This window comes from Caretta caretta, chromosome 5 (genome assembly GCF_965140235.1).
Source record: "Caretta caretta isolate rCarCar2 chromosome 5, rCarCar1.hap1, whole genome shotgun sequence".
Taxonomy (NCBI): domain Eukaryota; kingdom Metazoa; phylum Chordata; order Testudines; family Cheloniidae; genus Caretta; species Caretta caretta.
In genome coordinates, this window is record NC_134210.1 from 117,943,166 (window position 1) to 117,968,772 (window position 25,607).

The following is a 25,607-nucleotide window of genomic DNA, read 5'->3' on the forward strand; positions in this document are numbered from 1 at the left end:
TGCTGAAAGCAGGACCAATCCCCAATTTTTGCCCCAGATCGCCCCCTCAAAGATTGAACTCACAACCCTGGGTTTAGCAGGCCAATGCTCAAACCACTGAGCTATCCCTCCCCCCCAATATCTGGCAAGATACTGAAACTAATAATTAAAAAATCAATTTATAAGAACGTATAGGGTAATAGGTAAGGCCCTACTTGAATTACAGAATGATTGTTAAATAATTGCGGCTGAGTTGAGGACAAGACATGGAATATCATGGAAAAATAATAATGGACCTTTATTAATTGTGATAATTTGGAAGAGCCAGAGAAGACCTATTTGATTAACAAAAAATTGCTGGAACAATATAAACACTCAAGCATTAGGTTATGCCTGCAATTTTTTTTTTTTGATAACCAGACATTTTGCTGCAACTATATTATAGTAATTAATGCACAGAGATGACAGCCCGAGCCCCAGCTGCTGTCAGCTTGGATAAATGGGGTTCTACTGTAGTAATGGGGGAAAAAGTGTGTGTGGCAAATCTCAAAATGTATCAAAAATTGTGGACCATGCCAAGTAAGCTAATTAAAATCAAAATTGTGATGGAAGCCTTAATATTGCGGGATCTGCAATATCACAAATTAAGTAGGGCCTTAGTAATAGGGTTCTAAGGAATAGCTAACGCAGATTTGTTAAAAATAACCTAATTTTCTTTTCTGACGGACTTACTGGCCTAGTGGAGGGGGTGGGGAAAGCTGTAGATGTGACATATTTTGATATTAGTCATGCCTTTGGCACAGTTTCACATGACAGTCTCACAAAAAAGCAACAACTAGGGACAGTGCTGGTGTTAGCCCATTGGGGAGCCGAAGCAGGAATATTTTTTGGGCCCCTGCACACATCACATACTACTGATTAATGGGTGGTGGCGGGCACTTGAGCTGCTCAGAGCCCTAAGCAATTATTTAGTCTGCTTATGCTTAGCACTGTCCCTCACTAGAGAAGTGTGCACTATAGGGTGGGTGAAAACTGGGGGTCAGTCCACACTCAAAGAGTAAAAAGAAAAGGAGTACTTCTGGGACCTTAGAGACTAACAAATTTATTTGAGCATAAGCTTTCGTGAGCTACAGCTCACTTCATTGGATGCATTCAGAGAGTAGTTATCAATGGTTCCTATTAAATTGGGAGGGTGTATCTGGGAAGTGGGGTAAACTAGTATTTTGGAGAACAAATAGGGTTAGAATTCAAAACAAACTTTACTAATTTGAGAACTGATCTGAAATCACCAAGATGAAATTCAATATAGACAAATGCAAAGTACTTCACATGAGAAGGAAAAAAAAGTCAAATGCACAGCTACAAAATGGGGAACAACTGGCTAGGTGGTAGAACTGCTAAAAAGGATCTGCGGGTAAGAGTGGATCATCAATTGAATGAATCAACAAGGTGAAACAGCTGCAAAAAAAGCAAATATCATTCTGGGGTATATTACTAGGAGTGTCATATGAAAGACATAGGAGGTAATTGTCTAGTTCTACTCAGCACGAGTGAGGTCTCAACTGATGTACTGGGTACCATACTTTAGGAAAGATGTGGACAATCAGGACACAGTCCAGAGGAGAGCAACAAAAATGATAAAAGGTTTAGAAAACCTGATTTATGAGGAAAGGTTTAAAAAACTGGGCATGTTTATTCTTGAGAAAAGAAAATTGAGGGAAAACCTGGTCACAGTCTTCAAATGTGTTAAAGCCTGTTATAAAGAGGATGGGGATCAATAGTTTTCCATATCCACTGAAGGTAGGACAAGAAATAATGAGCTTAATCTGCAGCAAGGGAGATTTAGGTTTCATATTAGGAAAAACTTTTAACTATAAGGATAGTTAAACTCTGGAATAAGCTTCCAAGAGTGGTTGTGGTTTTTAGGAACAAGTTAGACAAACACCTGCCAGGGATGATTTAGGTCTATTTGGTCCTCCCTCACTGTAGAGGGATGGACAAGATGACTATTCAAGGTTCCTCAGGCCTACATTTCTATAATTCTATAAATCTAATCCTGAAAAATTAAACCCTTCATTGGAAAGGTACTTTCACTGGGCTTAATTCTGCCCACACTTAAGGGCATGTCTACACATACCTACGGAGCGATCCACCGCTGAGCGCTCTCCTGTCGACTCCACCTACGCTTCTCACTCCGGTGGAGTACCGGAGTTGATGGGAGAGCGCTCAGCAGTCAACCTACCGCAGTGAAGACACTGCAGTAAGTAGCTCTAAGTACGTCAACTTCAGCTACGCTATTTTCGTAGCTGAAGTTGCATAACTTAGACTGACTTAGCTCGCCCCTCCCCTCCCCAGTGTAGACCAAGCCTAAGACAGTGCAACTCTTAATGAGGTCAGTGGGTGTAGTAACCCCACAGTTTAGGACTTACATTATGCCCAGGTACCTGTTCTGTGAAAAACCATAAGTATTCAAGATTGCCTCAGAGACACATATAATTGAGCATTACACTTTCACTTGAAGAAGGAGGGGTGGTGATTGTGCACAATCAAGTACTGGGTCTGAGAAATGTTGAATATGTTCCCCTTTGAGGAATTCGTCAGCTATTCCCTATAGATAAAGAAAACTTGTCTTTCTGTTGGAAACTCGGGCTGAGGTTGAAGGAAAGAACTTACAGGCAGTTCCCTTTCATTTAGCGAACTCATTTAGCTAATTCTCTTCTATCCCCATAAATCTTCCAAGAAAGATTCTGCCATACAGTTAGCACTCTCAGTTCAAGTCCAGTTGTGACTATTTAGGGATCCAGAAAATGTGTCATTGTCACTGGCTGCAGTTCTGCTCACCATTATCTATCTGCAGCTACACAAAAAATATTTTTGCTGACAACAGCTTCGATAAATATTTCCTCATTTTTTATTCCCAAACAATGAATACTCAATAAAATGAGCTCCTATAATTAAGTTATAATTAACTGTAATGTGGTTAAATGAAGCCAGGATATCAGCAAATGATATACATCATGGCCTATAGAATAGGAGTAGAATAGGAGTAGATCTCATCCAGAATAAGGACAGAATACCCTTCAGAATACCCTTCAGAATGGCAGAGCCCAGGAAATTCACAGAAACTGTGTGATCAGATTGATCAGGCCTATTAATTAACATAACTTAAATGTCAAGTCCAAAGCTAAAGTTTCTTCTTTCCACACAGTGCTTCTCCTCTCCCTCCTTCTTAATGCCATGTTTCAGTCCCCATCTCAAAATGTCATCTCTGACTCTTTCTCCCACAACCATGCTCTATTTAAATCCTGTTGATTCTTCCTTTTATATCACTACTTCATACTCTACATACCTCTACATCATACTATCCATGCCCACTTTCAAACCCTGGCCCCCTCCTCCCTGATCATCTTTCACCTACACTGCTATAACCTACTTCTTTGGGCCTCCCTTTCACTCACTTCTCTCCTCTGGTGCATCCAACACAGCTGACAAGAATGTCTTTCTCTCCAGTCATTCCAAACATGTCAACCCCTGTCAAATCCATTCTCTGACTTGGTCTTCTCCTTCCACGTCAAGTTAAAAGCACTTCATTTTGTGTGTGTGTTGTGAATGTGTACAACTATAGCACTCCATAAATAAGTAATAATAAAATACCAGGTATTCAACAGCAATGGAGAAGCCATAAAGGAAATTTAGCTCTAAGATGGTCTAATGGATAAAGCAGTGGGCTAGGGCTTCTCAAGATCTGGGTTCGGCCCGTGACTCAAACAGCCACAGACTTCTTACGAGACCTGGGGCAACCCATGTAACCTATGACCCTTTGCCTCAGTTCCCCATTCTATAAGAGGCATAATACTTCCCTACTTCACAGGAGTGTTGAGGATAAATCCATTAGAATGTGAGCACTTCACATTCACTACAGAGATGAGGGTCATATGAGTACCTAGAGACAGAGAAAACTGGGGGGGGGGGGAAAGAGGTACAATTAAAAACACAAGACTAGAAATAATTTGTGCAAGAAATCACTCCTGAAGATGTTCAGTTGTGACACATTGGGAAGATGTGAGAAAAGTTCAGCATTAACGCTGAGTGTTGGGATTAGAACTGAGTGTGCAGTAAAGTTTCTTAGCACACCACATGAAGGAAGGACACAAATCTGGCACTGTATAAAGGCAACACATTCACTCTTTTAAAAGTTTTCAAATATTGTCTTTTCTCCTTCTATATTGTCAGTTTAAAATTCTGAAACCTACTTTATGTGTAAAGTGAATTTAGCAACACCAAACGCATGCCTAATCCTGCAAAAACCTACACACATGAATCACTTACTCATTCAAGTATTCTCACTGACTTCAAAGTTACTCATGTGCATAGGTGTTTGTAGGATCCAACCCTTTGACAGCATTGTTCATCTCTTTTCCCCCACCACCTCCATAAATTAAAGATTTCATGCATGTATTCCATTTGGTGTGCCCCCAATACAAACCATGTTCAGTCACAAGGCTTATGAAAACTAGAAAAGCACCAAGGCTGGGATTTCAAAGGGGTCTACGATAATTAAATACTCAAACCTTCATGAAATCTGGCTAGCTGTCTCCTTTAGGCTCCTTTGAAAATACAGCCTCAGGGTTCAGGTATGTAGTTGTGCATAGAGTCATGGCAGTTTTGCTTAGATTGTCTTTTTCAACTTTAAAGAGGTGCAAATGCTTTGTGGATTTTTTGAATTATTTATTTAATGTAATTTACATTTTTCTCTCCCCTGCTTCCCCTTCCTCTTTAAAAATTACTTCGGATATTTTCTTGGAAGAAAGCGTAAGGATCATGACAATATTCGTAACTAAAAGTAATAAATAAAATGGCATAAGATCATCTGCACCTGGCTGCTTATACCCTACCCTTGTTTGTATTTCTTTGGTACAATAACACTCATCAAAACCAGAAGTGACCTCATTGGAAAAGAAGCAACAGAGCTATTAGGAAAGTGGAATTGACATCCTGGGGGAAATTCCTATATTTCAACATTTGTTTTCATTCCAAAACAGGATGAAAAGTAAAAATATTTAAAAAAAAAACCAAATAAAAAAACTGTAGAACAAAAAGTTCCAAAAAATGTTGACATGGAAATGTCAAAATTAAAAATATTAACCATTTCATTCATTTGAAACAAAATGAATTTAGATTTTTCCCCTTAAAAAAGTCAGAAAGTTTAATCAAAATTGACATTTTTCCTGAGAAAAAATTTGATTTCAACAAAACACTATATTGTCAGGAAATGGTTTCAATAGCAAAAAATTCTACCAAATCTAATAAGCAACAAAGGAAAATTTTAGTTCAGATTTAGGTCTTGATCAGATTTAGGTCTTGAAGTCCAGTTCTGGGCACCACACTTTGAAAAATATATGGACAAATTGGAGAAAGTCCATGGCTTACGAGAAAAGATTGAAAAAAATGGGTTTGTTTAGTTTGGAAAAGAGAAAATGAAGGATGACATGATAACCCATGTATGTAAAATGTTGTTATAAAAAGGAAGGTGATAAACTGTTCCCCTTACCCACTGAGGACAGGAGAAGAAGTAATGGGCTTAAATTGCAGTAAGTAGACATTAGGAAAAACTTTCTAACTGTAAGGGTAGTTAAGCATAGGAACAATTTACCTAGGAAAGTTGTTGAATCTCTCACACTAGAAGTTTTTATGTACAGGTGAGACAAAGCCTGAGCCCCAGTGCCCAGACCTGGAGCCTGGGGCTGAAGCATGAGCCAGAGTCCCACTGTCCAGGTCTGAAGTCCAAGCCCCATTGTCTGAGGCTGAAGCCTGGCCCTTGACAAACCCCTTGAAACCTGCTCACGGACCTCCAGGGGGCCGCGGGCCTGCAGCTGAGAACCAGTGGCCTACGTGATTCACCTTAATCACCATCCCGATTTTAAACCTCGGGCCCTCCACTCCAAGAATTATTTCACTCATAACGAGCCAGTGGCAAAGTTAGGAATAGAACCCAGAAGTCATTTCCTTCCATTATCCAAGAAACAGATGTAAATTTATCATTAAGGGTCTCTCTCTCTATCCATTGTCCATGAGTTTTACGTGACACTTTTATTGTTTTGTTTTGTTTTGTTTACCGGACAGAACAGCTGTATATAAAATACAGATATAAAATAATTTGGGACATTAAACTGTCATTACCTATATATATTTAAATTGAATCATCGTATCTGAGCATGCTGCTGTTATATAAAGGCCTTTTTGCCTTCAGGAATTCAGAAACAATTTTCAGGCATATAAATTCTTCTCTCAAAACCACAATAACCCACCCTTTCTATTCAGTTTTAGATTGTATTGTACGTTATCTTGATAAGGTCCCCATTTAACTTTTATTATTACTTCAGCTCAAGTGTCAGGCTTAGGACACTATTCTACACAAAGTTATTCCTTTTTTTTTTTTTTTTACTGCTCATATACTTTATGGTTAATCAAATGTGGCATGGTGTTTTAACATGATGAGCTCTCCCTCTAAAACATTTGCCCCCAAAGATAGAACTGTGCGACTCTGAAAATGCAAAAATAAAAGACTTAAACAGTAAGACAGGGTGTGCAGTATCCTGTTGTGACTGATGCATGAAGGTAAGTCAAGGAAATACTTCATTATTACAGTAAGACACGCTATCTAAAATGTGTCATTATTTGTGACAGCAAATTGAAGGGTCCTGACACTGATTATGAAAGAAGAAAACAGGTTTTTGTATGTTTAGTGTATTCATCTGTTGAAAAAACCTATTAAATGGTTGTTATTAACATGTTGTGTTTAAGTAGCTGTAAGATGATTTAAGGTGCCTTCTTCCGTAGTCACTCCTAGTCTGTCATGTCAGAGGATGCCATAGCGATCAGATTTGAAACGGAGTGTTAATAATTAAAATGTTGAAGTTAACCATTTGAAAGTCAAGGAATAGCAAGGTCACATTAATTGTTTTCAAATGATAAATGCCCACACTTAAATGGCAACATCCCTGGAATCACACCTTCACATCCTTGTGAGGTCAGAGAATAGTTTGGAAAGTCACACAGTTTGTGTTTATAAGTACTGCTGTTCCATCACCCCTCTTATAAGAGTAAGTGTTTCCTCATGTCACTGGCCCAAAAATGTACACCTAGAGGTTGCTATATCATCTTGGATAGTCAGTTGGAAAGTAAAGGAATATTATTCAGTAAATTAAAAATACCCCACATTACTTCTATTATTTTTTAAGTGTCAACAATGTACTCAGTGCTGCACAAGACAAAAAATACAGACAGTCTCTGTCCCAAAGAGCTTACAAGATAAAACCAAAACAGACGGGATGTACTAGAAAGGCCAGGCAGATCAATGACTGGAATCTTTTTCTTTCTTTTGTCATAAAATATTGTTAGTTTTTTAGGGATGGTTGTCTAAGTACTAAGGCAAAAATTTCAAAAAGTGATTTTTGGGTGTCTCAGTTTTTGGACACTCAACTTGAAACAACTTAAAGAGGCCTGATTTTCAGAAGGGATATTCAGCACTTCCTGAAAATCAAGCCTTCTTTGGGTATTTCTAGGTTGGCTCCCAAAATCATTAGTCCATTTGGAAAATCTTGGACCATGCCTTTGGAGAGATTTGAGCTTCTGTAATATCATTGCGATTCCTACAAAACTTTTTCTTTTTGAAGTCTATAACCCTTTTTTGCATATTTCTAAATAGTCATTTTAACCTGATTTTCCAATTTTCCATTTCAGTTTGAAGTACAATGGATTCCAGTCTCTAAAGTACAGCAGTTATAAAGATAGCCTTTACTCATTTTAGGTTAGGCTTTCTCTGCTACCATTCTGAGATAAGCTCTCCGTTCTTATTGAGAAATCTTAATCAATAGGACTACAAATCCCCTGGCTGAGATTTTTAAATAAGAAGCCAGTTTGCATAGCAGGGCTGTTAATAATGGCCAAAAAAAGTATCAGATACATATGCCTGGCAATAAAAGGGACATTTGATTTTATCCCCTAGGAACAGCACCATGGGCTTGGTTCTGCTCTGAGTTACGTGGATGTAACTCCACTGAAGTCAGTGGAGCTACTCCTGATTACAGTGGTGTAAATGAGAAGAGAATCAGGCTCGATGTGTGAGACAGCAGAGATCAGAGTTAAATGTTGCTGCATTAATGTTGCATTCATGTAGACACACTGCATGGTGTGAAAAATTAGTTCAGTCAATGCAGCCTACTCTGGTGAGCTGCAAAGGGCATAAAGCTGCACCTGTGCAGGTCACTTTTTACAGCAGTGCCGCGTGTCTAAAGTAGGGGTTTGCTCTGGTGCAGTTACAACAGCATGGCTACAATGGCAGCTAGTGCCGCAGTACAGACCACTTAACATATGTCGACATCAGCTGTACTCTTCAAAACTATTCTCCCAGTATGCTTTTGTGCTATCTCAGTAAGGACCGAATCCTGCAAACCTTTGCTCATGTGAATAGTTCCTTTCATATCTGTTCATGTGTGTGAGGACTATTCACGTGACCCAGGGTTTGCAGGATTCGATCTCTGTATTGCTAGTACACTTGGGCAAAGACTCATTTTTTGCCTTACAGCACTGGAATACTAGCAGTAATAAATGTTATCCTGTTCCTCACATGATTTATCACCACTCATTGCTATAAAGAAGACACCTTCATGGAGTCAGGGGCTTACACTGGCACTGTCAAGAAACTAACAGGAAATGTTAAATGAAACTGGCTAAAGAGAGTTGGAAAATGACCTCCCTCATTCCATGTGTTCTGCTGTTATGCCAGTGAGAATAGTGAGTTATCTCCAAAATTCATCTCCATTCTTTTCTTCTTTTGTTAATCTTCTGGCAGGAAATATGAGAGGGCAGGCAGAAAAAAAAAACCCTGCTAGAGAACAATTCCCCAGGAAAAGCAGAAGGAGGATAGGGGAAAACGAGTGGAACTGAGTAAGGTATTTGCACCAAAACAGGAATTATACAAAAAGCTCTCCTGTACTCTAGTTTCTTCTCTAACTCAAAACTCAGGACAAGTTAAGAGAGATATTTGCTAAGAGATGTGAATTTTTCACGTAAACCTGGGCCCACCTCCGAACAACACAGTGGGTTAATCAATGGCTTGGAAGAAGATTCATCTATGATGTTCTGGTTTGCATCTTGGGCAGCTGGAAATGACCAAGTTGTTTTTTTAATGAATTTTGATCTACTATTTGATGTTCAAAACAAACTTCAGGGTCAAGGAGATGTGAGTTCACACTGATTATTTTTTCTTTGCTTTTAAATATTTATGAAAATCCATGCAGAGTGAAACCCCAAAATTCCATGCAGCTCTAGAAATGAACAGAATCAGTTAAAAGGAAATATTTAAGCCCTCCAATTGGAGCTGGGCCTCATTTCTCCTTCCTTCCTCATAGGCACAATCCTACGCGGGAGATGATGTGGAGCTGGCTTACCCGAGAAGCATCACTCCAGAATGCAACTTTTTTGGGGAGAGTAACTTCCCTCCTTCTCCAGCTAGTACCAGGTTTACAATGGCACGAGTGGCACCAGGCGCACATTCAAAAGGGGACCATAATAACTACTTGGAGGCTCACAAAGGTTTCATCCAGCCCTGACCAGCGCCAAGCAGTGTGCTGGAAGTTATAGTTTGCACATCACAGCCTTCCACTGAGAACCTTGGACCTGCGCGACCAGCTACACGACCACTCTCAGAATGCCCTGCACCATGTTGTGAGCTCCCCCAGTTGAACTGAGTGGCAGCAGAGTGGACCAAAAAAAAAAACAAACGGTGCAGGGAGAGGGTTCCCGGTGCTGGGGCACTGATCCTGCCACGCTGCCCTCCCTATGGGGCACAGGCTAGGCGCTCCTGGCTTGGCCCTCCCACTGCCGAGTCCCCCCACTCTCCTGGGGTGGAAGCAGTGCTGTAACTCCCAGCATGCAGCCCCTGGCGACCCTGATGCCCAGCCATGGGCTCCGGGGCACCATCTTGACCCTGCAGCTTCACCCCGGGTGTGTGTATGTGTGTCCTCGGCCACCATCGGGGTGGCGTGGGGGGGGAGGGCTGGTTGTCTGTGGCCCTCAGGGCCAGGGGAGGCGGTGACAGTTGCTCTGGCTGCTGCCCTCACCCCCTCTCTCCAGCTGAAATGCCTGGAAACTTGCCCCCGCACTCTGGGGGGAGGGGAAGAGGTAGAGCACCGTTTGGGGGGAAGGGGTAGTTGGGGGGGAAGGGGTAGTTGTGGGGCAAGTCTGGGTGTAGGGTTGCCAGGTGTCCGGTTTTCAACCAGAACACCCGGTCGAAAAGGGACCCTGGCAGCTCCAGTCAGCACCGCCAACCGGGCCATTAAAAGCCCAGTCAGTGGTGCTGCAGGGCTAAGGCAGGCTAGTCCCTACCTGTCCTGGGTGGCACCGCGCTGCACCTTGGAAGTGGCCAGCAGCAGGTCCGACTCTTAAGTTTGTGGGGACCACGGGGCTCCGCACACTGCCCCCGGCCCAAGCACCGGCTGCATACTCCCATTGGTCAGTTCCTGGGGTGGGGCGCAGCACCTGAGAGCAGCTTGTGGAGCCTCCTGGCCCCCACACCTAGGATCCAGATCTGCTAGCTGCTTCCGGGGCATGCGCAGCACTGTGCCAGGACAGGCAGGGAGCCTGCCTGAGCCCCACAGCACTGCCAACCGGGAGCCACCTGAGGTAAGCCCACGCTCCAGCTCCTGCCCCAGCCCTGAGCCCCCCCAAACCCAGAGCACCCTCCTGCATCCCAAGCCCCTAATCCCCAGCCCCACCACAGAGCCCACACCCCCAGCCAGATCCCTTACCCCCACACACACCTCAACTCCCTGCCCCAGCCCAGAGCCCCCTCCTGCACCCTGAACCCCTCATTTCTGGCCCCACCCTGGATTCCGCAGCCACAGTTAGAGCCCTCACGCCCTCCTGCACCCCAACCCCCTACCCCAGCCCAGTGAAAGTGAGTGTGTGTGGGGGGGGGAGAGTGAGCACCGAGGGAGGGGGAATGGAGTGAGCGGGAGGCGGGGCCTTGGGGAAGGGGCAGGGCTAGGGTGCTCAGTTTTGTGCGACTAGAAATTTGGCAATCCTATCTGGGTGTGAAGCAGGAGCTAGCAGTGACTCTGTGGGTGGTGGGGTAGGAGAAGCGGGGTGTGAAGGTGTGGGTTGGGTATGGGGGGAGTGAGGGAGGGGAGTCTGGGTTGAAGGTGGGATTGGCTTTGTATGGGGGGGCAGTAGAAGGGAGGGAGGTGACAGCCCTGGGGTGAAAGTGGGGGGTGGGCAATAGCAGAGTGATTGAGGAGAGCCCTTGTGTGAAGGTGTGGGTTAATTGTGTGTGTGGGGGGGAACAGTAGGGGGATGAGGGAGGGGAGCCCAGGTGTGAAGGCTGGGGTAGGAGCTGGAGGCTGGATTGTGGTGGTAAAGTGTAAGAGAGAGTGTGGGTCTGTCTGTCTGTCTCAGTGGCCCTTTCTCCCTGCAAAAGACAGGCACCAGCAATTTTCCTCCCCATACTCCACCCCCGTAACTTTACTGTTTCACTTAAAGTCATGAGGGATGGTGAGACAAAGGGAGTAGGTTACAGAAACTAACTTTTTAAAGAGTTTTTCTAAACATTATTGAACCAAAGTAGAAAATCTAACTTTCAAAAAATGTATTTACGAAACATTATTTTGGGTGGAGGAGGGGGTGGTAGGGAGATGCAGGTGCAAATCTGTTGGCTGCTACAGCCGTGCTTAATATGGCTCATAACTGTGCTAATTAAACACAAGTGTTCAGGCCCCCAAGCAGGCTCTGTGTGTTGAAACAAAAAAGACAAAACTAACAAACAATCCCCTCCCACACAAGTAAACCAAACTGAATAATATTCTGGGTATATTGATCCTAGCCCAGTTTGTTCCATATGGGCTGAGTGGAGGTCTCAATCAAGCATGGCTTCAAATATCTTATTTTGGTTTTGAATAACTGTTTTCATCCCCATCCCCTCAGAACCGTGTTTACTATGGCACCGATGGTGCTGTAGCGCCGAACCCACACTCAGAAGGGGCCCATAATGACTACATAGGGGCCCACGAAAGGCTAATCCAGCCCTGTCCCCAGCTGCTTTCCAACTCCATTGACTGATGCCTGAGAGGAAGGAATCCATGGCTCTGCCTCTGTCAGTGGGGCATTGTGTCCCCTCCCCCACGCCCCACCCACCCCCGAGAGTAGGATCAGAGTGGCACTGCAATCTCCTAGGAACAGGGACTGGAAACCTGCCTGTCCATTACAGTGTTTCTTTCATCTTTGCCTTGACTTGTCCCAGTGCAAGCATCAGATAGAATCTGGCCCTTTCTATCTAGCTAGGAGTGCTAACCATATCATTGCTGTATAGAGCACCATTCAGCTACACCAGGGGTTCTCAAACTGGGGGTTGTGACCTCTGAGGGGGTCACAAGGTTATTACCTGGAGGGTCGCAAGCTGTTAGCCTCCACCCCAAACCCCACTTCACCTCCAGCATTTATAATAGTGTTAAATATAAAAAAAGTGTTTTTAATTTATAAGGGGGGGGGGGTCACACTCAGAGACTTGTGTGTGAAAGGGATCACCACTACAAAAGTTTAAGAACCATTGAGCTACACTCTCACAGTGGTACATCTCTAGCATTACTGTTGCCTCCCAATTGCCCAATACCAGGTGTACAGACTAGTTTCTCCCTCCCTTCCCCAGCGATATTTAAGCTTTCTGTCCGAAAGGGTGATTTTTTTTTTCAGTTATGCCAAGGAGCCAGTGTAGCCCTTTCTCTGTGCTGCCTGGAATGTTTGGGATATCTGCTGTGAAAATGGTGGGGAAAGTGGGATTTAGTGCACTAAACTCTTGTTCGGTCTTTTTAAGCCTACCTGCACAGAACAGACTTAGCTAGATCTTACCCTTTAACTGCTCTGTTTTGGCTGGCCACACTTTTTGCATGTTACCTTCCCCTCTTTCACCCTCTGCAGATTAGCAGAGTTACACTTGCTTTGCACATTCACACAGTGTCTCAGCTGAGCAACTTAGTCTACTTTGCTGCTTGCCCTGATTTTCTGACTATCTTGTGCCTAATGACTAACATATACCACTATATAAACCATTGTAGAATGCTGACTCTGGACTTCAGCATGGAAAGAAAACCCTATTGTAGAAGTATGTTTCAAACAGGCCAACACCAGAAGAGCTTTCCGTATCATATACCTTTATATGCAGGATTGCCTCTGATGGATCAATCAGCTCCCACTGGGCATGTCTCCAGGTGGTGCATAGGGAAATGTCCTGCAGATATGCAGAACAGCTGAGAATATTCATTAAGCAGTGGCAGACCTACTGGTGACTTCTCTCAGCAGGGCTTGGTGGGCCGCTGGTAGTGTGGCTACCTCTAAAAATGCTACGTAGGCCGTATGATGGAGTATGTCAAGGTGAATAAAGACCTCCTTAAATTAAGTATTGTCTGGGCAGGTGAGGTTGATTAGCCTTGGCAGGCAGCTCACCTTGGAGAAGGAAACTCCAATTTCAAACCTAAGGAGTCAGGCTTGGACATCTGACTTGTAAAGCTTATCCAACAGATCAGCTCATGTGCACTGATGTCCATGTCAAGCATACCCCAGAGGGCTGGGTTCCCCACAAGCAATGTACAACAGCTTTGCCTGACTGTTCTAACTAGTCATGGGATGCTAAAGCTAAAGAACTGAATGAGTAAGCTGAGTAAGTGTGCAAGTTGCAATGTAGAAATGCTGACTGGAAGTGTGGAGCTACATGAGGTCTTAAAGAGAAGAGTAAATGTGGCATGTGCATAGGAGACATGGAAACAAAATAAGATTGCAAGGGGCCTAATGCGTGTTAGTCCAATTGAAGACAAATTGAAGGAGGCTAGGCTATCCTGGTATGTGCATATTCAACGGAAATCTGAGAACAACGTAGGTAGAATAGCTCTGGCAATGACTGTGGGTGAAAGATGACCAAGTGGGATACCAAAGACTTGGTATGTGAACTAGATATTAGGTGACCTTAGTGAGAACAATTTGTACCAGAGCCTGATGAATGATCATGAGTTTCAGAGGAAGGCTATAAAAGTCACCAACCCCAAACAAGGAAAGTGGCAAACAAGAAATAGTAGTATATCCAGGGCCAGACCTCCTAAAATGTGTCAAATAGGATAGAAGTACAAGTGCATGATAGTGAAGACTTTTCTGGTGTTGGTGTTCAGTGAGCTCCATGACAGAAGCTCTGTTCACTTTGTCTGTAAAGTACTGAATGCTCACTACTTGGGGTTTGAGTCTGCTCACAGATTGGGTGATGTGTCTCACTGGTGATCCTGTAAAAACATATTAGGACTGACTGTTACTGATGCTCACATTGAAAAATACCTTATTCTTCAAAAGGTCGGATTGGTGTCAGTAGGATGATTCATGGAGTAAAGGGCTATTTAGCATAAGAGATGAGCCCTTAGTGAAGTTCAAGATAAAAACATTGGTACGCGCTCTGATACCTAAGAACGGAATGGGACATTTTCTTTGTTAACAAAGTTGATATCATGAAAAGAGATATTAAAAACCTCTCCCATGTATTTCTCTGTGAATCTAATTCTAACCTAGAGATCTAATCTTTTAGAAGATCAGGTAATTATTTTTTATACAGATCCCCAAATGTGATAGCTTATGCACCTACATTCACAGCAGGAAGAGATGTTTAGTTTAAGATAATCCTAACCTGTTAATACAAGTAACTGTTCAAGAGGCGGTTAGGGCGTCTTTCAAGGAAGAGAAGAAAAGGAGATAATTTAATCTCTTAATAGCCCCAAATTACTGGTTAAAAACTGTTGATTATCAAATTGCAACACTTTATCAACCAGAATGGAAGATTCAGTGACGTGGCAGAAAATCAGAACATCTTTATCATGAGACATGTTAATGCATGTCTATTGATAGCGCCCTACTGCCCACTCAAAATGGAACACCAACATTTTTGTATTAAAATTGCATAGTGCCATATGCTGGCTTTGGATACACAGCCCCACACACGACACCCAGAAGCTAATGGAAGATCCAAATTCAACTGTTTCAAGTCAAAGGATAGTCTATACTTTTTAGCCAATTTAATGTTCTAAAACTGTTTATCTTTTTTTATAAAAACAAAAATATTTGCATGCTTTATTTTCAGCTTTCTGGCCTGCTCCTCATCAATCCCAATTTAAAATATTATTGATTCATTTAATAAATTTTCTTGGGGGAGAGGGGGTTTGCAACTGTTTTCCTGTAGGCAGAAATATGCTTTACTCATAGAATTAAGCAAACATGAGTTGTGGATACAAAATCACTTAGGCACTTTTGAAAACGTTACCCTCATCTGGACAGTACTGTAATTGTTCTTGCCCCAATGAAGACACATATCCTTATGGAGCAAAAATTTAAGCACATGCTGAGATCTCATTGAGTCAAAAGGGACTTAAAAACATGCTTAAAGTTGAGTGCTTATCTGTTTTGCTGCAACAGGACTTTAAATATCAACTGACAATTACTTTCCTACCTCATCTCTGCTTCTTCATTCTCCTGAACACAAGCCTCCCAACAACAGGATGGCAGAAGAGGTTTTAACATCATAATCTAACTTAAACATTTCCCGGGAAGGGGGGCACCAGCCCCTTCTGGCTGCATGGCATAGGAACACCACACACCTTTTCAGCATCCCATAACCAGTGTCTAGCCACACATGAAGAACCACCACATCTGAACTTTCCCAAACGTTGTCTGTTCTTTACAGGTTCTACGAGGTGAAACAGCAGCAGTAAGAATCAAGCTCTGACTTCAGTATTTACATTAAACAGTGGAAACATCAGCCTCCACTGTAAGAGAAATGCTGCTCCTTTTTCCCATTTATAATCACCACCCACATCTCCTCATGGCACTTCACTCACGGCAGAGAATGATTCACCTTTTCCTCTTTCTATTAGAGAACTGCAATATGTTAAATTGGACAGTCTTGGGATTCAGCTTAGTAAGTAAATGCAGAGGAGCTGGATACTCACTCTCCCGTCTTGGGAGCCAAGGGAGGCTGCTGATTCTGTTTTTCAGACAGTCCTATTTTACGTTTTAGGATATTGCTCATAGCAGCCTTCAAGTCAGGAGGCTGGAGAGATTCTCCAGCTCAACACAGAGTTTAAAAATGTGAATCAAGAGCTGCCCTTGCACAGCCTCCTATTGAGCTTTTTAAATGCATAATAAAAGCTTTTAAAAACCTCTTCTCACCCTGAGTAGAATAGCTAAATTCATTGGCAGGAAGTTTGGGAATTAATGTCACTGCCTAAAGAAAGCTAATGGAACCTGAAAATAATACTGTATATCAGGGGAGGACGTTGTGTTGGTGAAAAGACTCCAAGAAAATAAATAGAATAGATGCAACTTTAGACCTTGTTGCTCAGATTTTCCCTCAAGGTGAGGAGGGAGGTTTGGGGGATACTGAGCTGGTTTTGCCATCAAAATTGTTTTTCATCAAAAGAAAAAAAAAAGCTAGTCACTAATACCACAAGAATTAAGGTATTTTTCAAAATCCAGAAAATTGGATCTTTTTAAAAAAAAACATTTAGCTTTTGGCATGAATAATTTTTCACTTCACTGTGTAAAATTATAATTAAAGACAGGAACCCAAAAGCTTTAGTTTTACAACGTACACAATAATAAAGAATTTGGGAAATATGAATAGAAATAAAGAGAGAGAGAGAGTGTAGCAAAGAGCTTGCCTAAGAATAAAAAGTACCAACAAACGTAAACCGTAATGCTATATGTAATTAAATGCATTTGAAATCAATTTGTTTTCTCTACATGCATAAAAGACACGATTTTCAAAAACTCCCACTGTTGGTCCAACTACGCTCCCATTAAAGTCAATGGTTAAGCTCCCATGGACTTTAAAGGGAACTGAGTTAAGCCAATACTGTGCTTTTGAAAAAATCTTGCCCACGCTCTTCATAAACATCCTATGTATGTAATACAGTGCATGAAAATAATCATATACCTTAACAGGAATGAAGAAGGGTTCAAAATACAGAGGGAAGATGAAACCATAGATGCATTTAAAGACAATGAAGATTTCCTTCTACTTCTATGCCTTGAAAATACCTTAATCAAATAATCTGAGACAGAATTTTAAAGTTCAGTCAGTTAAAATGGAACATTTACCTTGTAAGATTCAGACTCCATTGATAAAAGCAGGAAAGAAAACAGCTCAGTGCCAAGTCTCCCAGGTCTTGCTTACTTCCTATAAAGAAAAAGAGGGAGATCACATTAGAAATCTCACTTGCAATCAGTTTTTTAAAGTGGTGATGCTTTTAGTGAAAGATAGCTGGGTTAGAAAATGTACCTTCACAACATATTAGGCCCCTATGCAAAGAAGAAAAAAAAAAAAAAGTTTGCCAGACATGTGAACATTCCTGCTGAGGTAAATGATCTAAGAGGCTAGTGCACAAACGAAGAAGTGTGGGGTGGGGTTGGGGGGAGCAGCTACAGCACTAGAAAAAACAGCAACACTAACCAGTAAGCAAGAATAATTTTAAATTTCTGATTGGAAAAATAGAAACACTTAAGCAACCTTAACTACAGCTGTTGTGAGTTCTCCAGCTGTAATGATACACTGCATTTGTATAGCACTTTTCATCCATCTGTCTCAAAGTGTTTTTTCAAAGACAGAAAAGCATTGTTTATCCCCCATTTTACAGATGGAGTAAATGAGGCAGGGAGACTTTAAGGGCCTGACCCCGGCACCCATGCCAAAGTAAAATGGGAGCCTTCCCATTTACATCAAAGGGAGAATGACAGAGGTGATTTGCTCAAGGTTGAAGACTGAGTAAATGGCAGAGAGGAAAAGAGATGCTCATGGAGTCTAAAAGTAACTTTGTACTGGAGTGTTTTGTTTTTTTTTTTATTTCCAGAATGACTTTAGTGAGAATGAAGCAGTTATAGATTGTGCAATAACTCAGGTCCCTTCTAAATTGACATCTGGTTATTATTAATGTCCATCTGCCTGTAAGACTTATTTTTGTCTTGTCACACACAAAAAATATGAAATTAAGTCTCACGCAGTCTTTTTAACTCTACAGTTTTGACCAATATGTGCCCTTTGTGGCTTTCAGTCTTTCATAGATATTCAGGAAATGAGTCTGTAGAACACAAGTCTTTTACACTGCTCAGCACTCAGAACAAGCTGTTCCAAGACCCTGAAGAGGTATCTGACATATGACACATTGTCTTTCTGTAAGGCAGGCAATATATATAGAGAGAGGAAATCAGAAGTACCCATTATAATATTCTTACACACACACAAAGTTATGAATAAGTTTACAAAAAATGACAATTAAATTAAAATCAACATTAGGAGGTAGCAGTTATAACAATTGTTTTAAAGCCTGGAAATTTGAAGTTGTTAGGAGTTCCATAATCAGTTATTATTCTGATTCCATATTCTCATTCACCTAATTCATGGTGTAGTATGCAAGTTACAAACATATGGGGTACCTCAATCAATATACATTTTGTCTTTGGAGCATGGATGCCATGGACTATACTCTTTTACTAATTATGGAATGAAGTTGTTTGGGTGATTGTATATGGAGAGATAAATATTTTTGTTGAAATAAGAGGTGGCTCTTCTGTGATGGTGATGGAGATCTCTAAAGAGCTCCGCGTCTTAATATCTTCACTAAATTTACAGTTTGGTTAAGGGTTTCAGGTCCGTGTTAGAAAAGTGTATGAGGACATTTTGTTAATGATTTTATCATTTAATTCAAGCAGGGATTAGGAGGTATAATGTATCATATGGCCTATTATTTTGAGAGGACAACACTGACAGTTCCACACTCATCTTGCTTGTCATGACTTCAATTCCCACTTCCCCCAGCAAGAGGCAACTATTACACTGAAAAATGTAGAACAGAAATGTAATGAGAGCAGTCCTCCTTGTGCAGTTTCCAATACGTCCCATTCTTGATTGTACAAGTGTCCTGAGAACAGATTTGAATGCTATTTTGGCATTTCTGCCTGTGCAGAAGAAGTGCAGAAGAGGCTGAAAATGAAAAAAAATCTGGTCTATATTGCCTAAAAAACATGGTATTCTGGTTTATATTGCGTAAGAATTCTGGAGATTTTAGTTCAATTTCAGAAGGATTCAGGAAGCAGGGTGCCAGAACAGTTGACGCCTGCCAATCCAACTGCCTCTTGTAGCAGACAAGGAAGTCAGCATGGTCTTCTATAAAGACAAGGTACCAAATATTGGACAGAAATGGGAATCCAGCTTCTTCCTAGAGGGTATTACCCTAAGGAAGGGATTTATCAGGGAGATACCTCAGGTAAACCTCAATCTCAGGGCAATTTGGATAAACTTTGCATGAACATCTAGACTTTCTGATGCTTATCTGAACCTTTTGAAATGCACCCATCACTACTAATTATCTTTTCATTAATGCTGAACCTGACATCCAGTGTTATTTTGCTGCAGGGGTATTAATCCAAAGTAAACATTGCTTGACAATACCAGTTACTGCTTAAATTATTTAACAACCTACTATACTCTTGAAATATTCCTTTTTATAATCTCTAAGCATTAGCTACACAAATAGAATTAGTTATGACAAAAAAGGGAAAAAAATCCTCATTCAGGAAGGTCTCCCATGTCAGTGACACATGCACTGAGCCAACCAGAGCCAAGAAGTTATCCAAAAAAGAAAAAAAGAAGACAACGACGACTTGAGAAGAAATTAGTCTGCTTGATCCTAAGTCTAACAATACTCTTGTATTTTCTGTACCTGAGCATAATCTTTGTGCCTCAGGCTCTTTCTGGTCCTGAAATCTGTGCGTCTGTGTTATCTGTAATTGCACATTCTTAAAGAAGAAGTGCTGTTGCTTTAGGTAACATTATTTCAGTTTATGCTAATCTCATGCAGAAAGATACAGGTGTGCCCGTCATTCAAAAGCTTTGAATAACTAATTTCCCCAATTTAAAAATAAGCTAATTCAAAATAATGAAAACTAATAAGCTAATTAATTTCAACATAACCTGAAAGCAAGCAAGATATAAAAATGTAATTGTGTAATGTAAGCATGAGTAAATCCAATAGATAATTAATTTATTAATTGTTATCACACATGTCATATAGGCAGAGACATGCAACCAAAAACAATTAGCAAATGCACACAACCAGAACCCTACAAATATGCAGAACTGCTGTGCCCAAATCCTATGCTATATGTCATGCCTGGAGACAAACTAATGAATCCAATGGCAAGTTAAAAAAAAATCAAACAAAAAACCCCCACATGACTTTAATAAGACGCATCTCTTTTCATTAGCCTTTGAACAATAATCTCCATAAAGATTGCAAGTTACATTACCGTAAATAAAAATTAAAAACATCTTTACCATACACACCTGAGTCACTGCTTCACAAGGCAAGGAGGAAAATATGGTCCTGGTATACATGTGAATAGAAATGTTCTTATAATTTTGGTTACACCTATATACCATTATAATGGATGCATTATAAATACCAAGATAGCTAGAGAAGACAGGATTTGTTCGGTTCAAGAGCATCAACTATACATTTTGGAGGTTTTCCTATTTTGGAGGGTAAGTGCTCAACTAGGAACTAATGGGCTGTTGCTTCTTTCAGACCACCTGACTGCACACATCAGGACTCCTTACATCCTTCCAGTCCTACCAACAAGCTTCCTGGCTGCCCACCATTCTATCCCCCTCTTTTTTAGGGACTCCTTGCAACTCCCCCCCCCCCCCGCCTCCTTCCCACTAAGAGTTGTGGGAGTCCTCATTTGTCCCATCTCCCATTCCAAAGTCCCCCATGCCAGTGGTTTTGTGTACACCTTCATTCCCATTTACCCCCATTCCTTCCAATGCCAGAAGCTCTGTGTGGCTCCCTTCACCCCATACCAGCTTGTCTCAATTCCCCATCACCAAGGATTCAGTGTGCCCCTCCACTCTCCAGGGTCCCCCATTTTCCACACCATGCCAGAGGCTCCTTGGCTCCTTCCCCAACACCTTCACAAAGTACCTTTCTTTTCCCCAGACTGGAAGGGAGAGGTCAGACGTGGATGGCGGGTGTTCTCTTTTCCTCACCTGGAGCAGACTTTGAGAAGCAGGATGTTAGGAAGGAAGAAGGAAAGGAGACTTTTCTCTCTTCTCCGCCTGTGCTGGCTGGCTATCTACCCCATTGCTTCCACTAGAGAAAGCAATTATTTCTCTTTTGTCATTCAGGGTGTAAACATGTTAAACTCTATTGGGAAGACGAACAGGAGTATTGTTATGCTGCAAGATGTCTGTCATAGTTTCAGGCAAACTGCATCTGTATTCCCCCTCCATGATCCACCAAAGGCATCCACTTTCGGTTACCGGCTCCCAGCCATCACCTACCCTAGGCAGAAACCTGCATCTTTCTCTCCTTTGAATGGGGATTTTAAGGCTGCACAGCTCCCTGATTTACACTGGGATATCCCCAGCAAGCCCAACTGCCTAAACAGTCCAGTGCCTGAGCTTCGCTTTCTCTCCAAAGACTATGACCAATATATTGCCCTTAGTTATAAGTTACTACATAGTTCCTTCTAAGCAAGCACATTTATTCTTCAGGTAAAAGTATTATAGAGAAAACATATTAAAACAATAAAAAAAACCTACCCACATATTAAAAAGCTTACCAGCAATCACTTCAAATTCCAACTTAGGACTCTGGTAGATTTTAGTCTTTCAAAACCCACAATTGGGCTTTCCCTGTGGTTACAAGTTCATATGTCCTAGATCCAAAAACAGAACAAAGACTGAGCAGGTCAGACATTTCTTTATACAGCTCAGACTTTTGATCCTGGTCTTCTGTCATAGGTAATCAACAGATAACCACCCTCTTCTCAGAGGGTAGCTTCAAAAGGCTGGGTTTTTTGCATAAATAGAATGTAGGGAATTTGCATTAACCTCTCCCTAGAAAATCCATTTAATTATTGTCCCCAAAGTCCATACTTGTCTAGCACATTTTCAGCATAGTCTTTTGAGCTCCCGGATTTCAAATCCGTCACAACTCCCCCTGTAGAGAGATTACATACAATCCCAGCTCACAATAATACACAAACTTAAAACAGTAAGATCTTTCAAAGAATTTGCCCTATCTCTCACAGTGTTAACAGGTGCCATCAACAGATGTCAGTGGCTCCATGTGTCCCTAATTTTCTCTCTTTTGATCTTCCAGTTGTCACACAAATCAATAAGGTTCTGGCCATGGATACCTAGAATATTCCCTAAAATTGTGGAACTGATCAGATGTAGCATTCATATACACAGAAATGCTATCAAGATGAGAATAAGGCCTTATAAATTTGGCCAATAAGCAATTTTAAGTAGTGGATTTTTCTCTCCTGGCACTTATTACCAGGTGTAATTTTTTCTTTCTAAAATGACCTATTTACTGTATAGCAGCTTTGAAAGGCAGGTAGAACACATGCTATTTTTTCATAAAGTAAGGCAATTTGGTTTTATCATAGTTTATAAGCATAGTACTCCAATTTCCAGGGACGTTGACACATAGCAGCAACATTTGCATTGATATTCCAATTCTGAAGGAGCCCTTACGTGTTAATGGCATTATTGTCCATCTCATAAACATTTACTGACAATTTAACAACACATACAGGAGTCATTAGGATGCCAATACAATTACACTGACATTGTATCTGCTCTGTGATAGTATTCAAGAGTATTGTACTCGGCTGCTTACTGTGTTTCATACTTCTCACCTCTCCCTCATTACAGTCCCAAATGTACCTGTCTTGCACAAACCTGCTGAGATATCCCTTCTATTACTGTAAATTATTTAAACAAGAAATATTGACCCAGGTAGCTTATATTATAATATTTAAGCAAAATAACTGATTTTGCATCATTTTAAGCTCTTTGCAATATTACGTTTCTTGTCTCTCACATGTGGAATTTTTGTCCCCCATTGAGCCTTGGGAGGTTGAAATCAACACTCACCTATGCTACTCCCCTGAAACAGTGGCAATTAGATATTTAATAATTTTCAGTACCAGCAGCATTGCTTAATTACATCACCACAATCCACTTTACATCCACAGGAGTTAGCAGTAAGAAATTACAACACTCAGAGCTTCTTTGATAAGAACATAAGAGAGGCCATACAGGGTCAGACTGATGGTCCATCTAGCCCAGTATCCTGTCGTCTGACAGCGGCCAGTGTCAGATGCTTCAGAGGGAATGAAAAGAACAGGGCAATTATTGAGTGAATCCAGCCCATTGTCCAGTTCCAGCTTCTGGCAGTCAGACCTTTAAGGACATCCAGCACATGGGATTGAATCCCTGACATTCTTGGCTAATCGCCATTGGGGGACCTGTCCTCCAGGAACAAGTTATACTTTTGGCCTTCACAACAGTCCATGACAATCAGTGCCACAGGTTGACTGTGAGTTCTGTGAAGAAGTACTTCCTTATTTTTGTTTCAAACCTGCAGCCAGTTAATTTCATTGTGTGACCCCTCGTTCTTAAGTTATGAGAAGGGATGAATAAATCTTCTCTAGTCCCTGTCTCCAGGCCATTCATGATTTTATAGAGCTCTATCATCGTCATCTCTTCGTCATCTCTTTTCTAAATTGAACATTCCTAATTTTTTTAATCTCTCCTCACATGAAAGCTGTTCCATACCCCTCATCCTTTTTTGTTTCCCTCCTCTGTACCTTTTCCAATTCTAATAGATCTTTTTTTGAGAAGTGGCAACCAGAACTGCACACAGTGTTCAAGGTATGGGCATACCACAGATTTATTTAGTGGCATTATGATATTTTTGTCTTATTATCTATCCCTTTCTTAATGGTTCCTAACATTCTGTTAACTTTTCTGACTGCTGCAGCTGTGCAGATGTTTTCAGAGAATTATGCACAATGATTCCAAGATCTCCTTCTCGAGCAGTAGCTGATATTTTCACCCAATGAATTTTGTACTTATAGTTGGAATTATTTTTTCCAATGTGTATTACTTTGTATTTATCAAAATTGAATTTCATTTGCTGTTTTGTTGCACAGTCACGCAGCTTAGGAAGATCCCTTTATAACTTCTTGGAGTCAGCTTTGGACTTAGCTATCTTGAATAATTTAGGATTATGTGCAAACTTTGCAACCTCACAGTTTACCCCTTTTCCCAGATCATTTATGAATATGTTGAACAGCACAGGTTCCAGTACAGATCCTTGGGGAACCCCGTTATTTATCTCTCTCCATTGTGAAAACTGACCTATTAAACTGTTACTGATCCATTGGAGGATCTTCCCTCTTAGCCCATGACTGCTTAGTTTGCTTAAGAGCCTTTGGTGAGAGACCTTTCAAAGGCTTTCCGAAAGACCAAATACACTATATTGACTGGATCAGCCTTGTTCACATGTTTGCTGACACTCTCACATAATTCTAGTAGATTGGGGAGATACGATTTCCTTTTACAAAAGTTGTGCTCGTCTATTCTGAACCAATCAAATTTGAGTTTCTTTGGACATTTTCTCCCTGTCATTCTGCATTCAAATCATGAAGTTCACTTTACAGATTCCCCCCTCCTCTTTAACCAGATAAAGTGATCCAGATTCTAAAGTAAAAGAAAGATGTGTCTAAGAAGAAAGGTAACTCACCATTTTATGCTTATATTTGCATGCATGCACACAAAATTTAATTGTTTACACAATAGAAGTCTACTAGTAATGCAACTTTTAACTTCTATTAATATGAATCTAGAATTATCACTGTAGCAAAATGATTTTAATAGATGTTTTTCTCGTTCTAAAGCAAACGGTTATTTAGTTTTGCACTTGTTACAAGTGATGGAAGGCATATAATGCAGAGCTAATTAGTTTAACTAGCTGTGTTTATAGCACCAGTGATCTTTGTCTCCAGATTGGGAAATTGAGTTCCTACCACAGAGGCTTGATAACTTGATAGGAATATAGTCTTGAGGTGAGTATCAATACATTTATTTTTTCATGCCTTTTGGCAATGTCACTTTCAGGTTAAGAACTCTAGCCAGAAATATTTTTTCGTGCATACTTTGGAGTTGGAGCAGCTAGTGAAGCAAATCAAAACACTCCTTAAACTCCAGATGCTTCATTTAATAAATTCACCCCAAAGCACACAGACTGCCATCTGAGCATATGTGATAGAAAGATAAGATCAACTTAAACTAATCTGTGTTTGATATTGTCTAGTATGCAGTGGAGAACCATTCTAAGCAGGTTTTTGTTTTGTTTTTGTTTTTAAGGAACAATGGTCTATGACATCCATACACTGTTGTATGCAATTTGGCTTTGTGATGGAGTACAAATAGCCTGTCAATAAATGAATTGCACTGACATTATTTTAAGAGCAGACTTGCTGTGAGTTGGCAATATTTTCTACTTGAACAGTAAATTAGACTTTTGGGGTGGTTTGATTGAATTCCAGTATGCTTGCGTTTGACTGATAAATACTTCATTAATGTCAACAAACTTTGATCCAGCACTGCTGAGATCATTTGAACTGGTGATTTACTTCTTCCAATTAGTACTCCCAATGGTAGATGTCCAGAGAAAACACTGAGGCTATTTAGA

General features: G+C 41.0%; 1 protein-coding gene across 3 annotated transcripts in view; it reads right to left on the reverse strand.

Annotated features, from left to right (window-relative positions):
• The window catches only part of LINGO2 (leucine rich repeat and Ig domain containing 2), a 763,677-nt gene that overhangs the window by 461,637 nt on the left and 276,433 nt on the right, over window positions 1-25,607 (reverse strand). For all 3 annotated transcript variants that reach the window (XM_075128833.1, XM_048851917.2, XM_075128832.1), the window contains one exon: window positions 17,161-17,239. The gene's annotated coding sequence lies outside the window, so the exon portion shown is untranslated. The remainder of the gene's footprint in view (window positions 1-17,160; window positions 17,240-25,607) is intronic.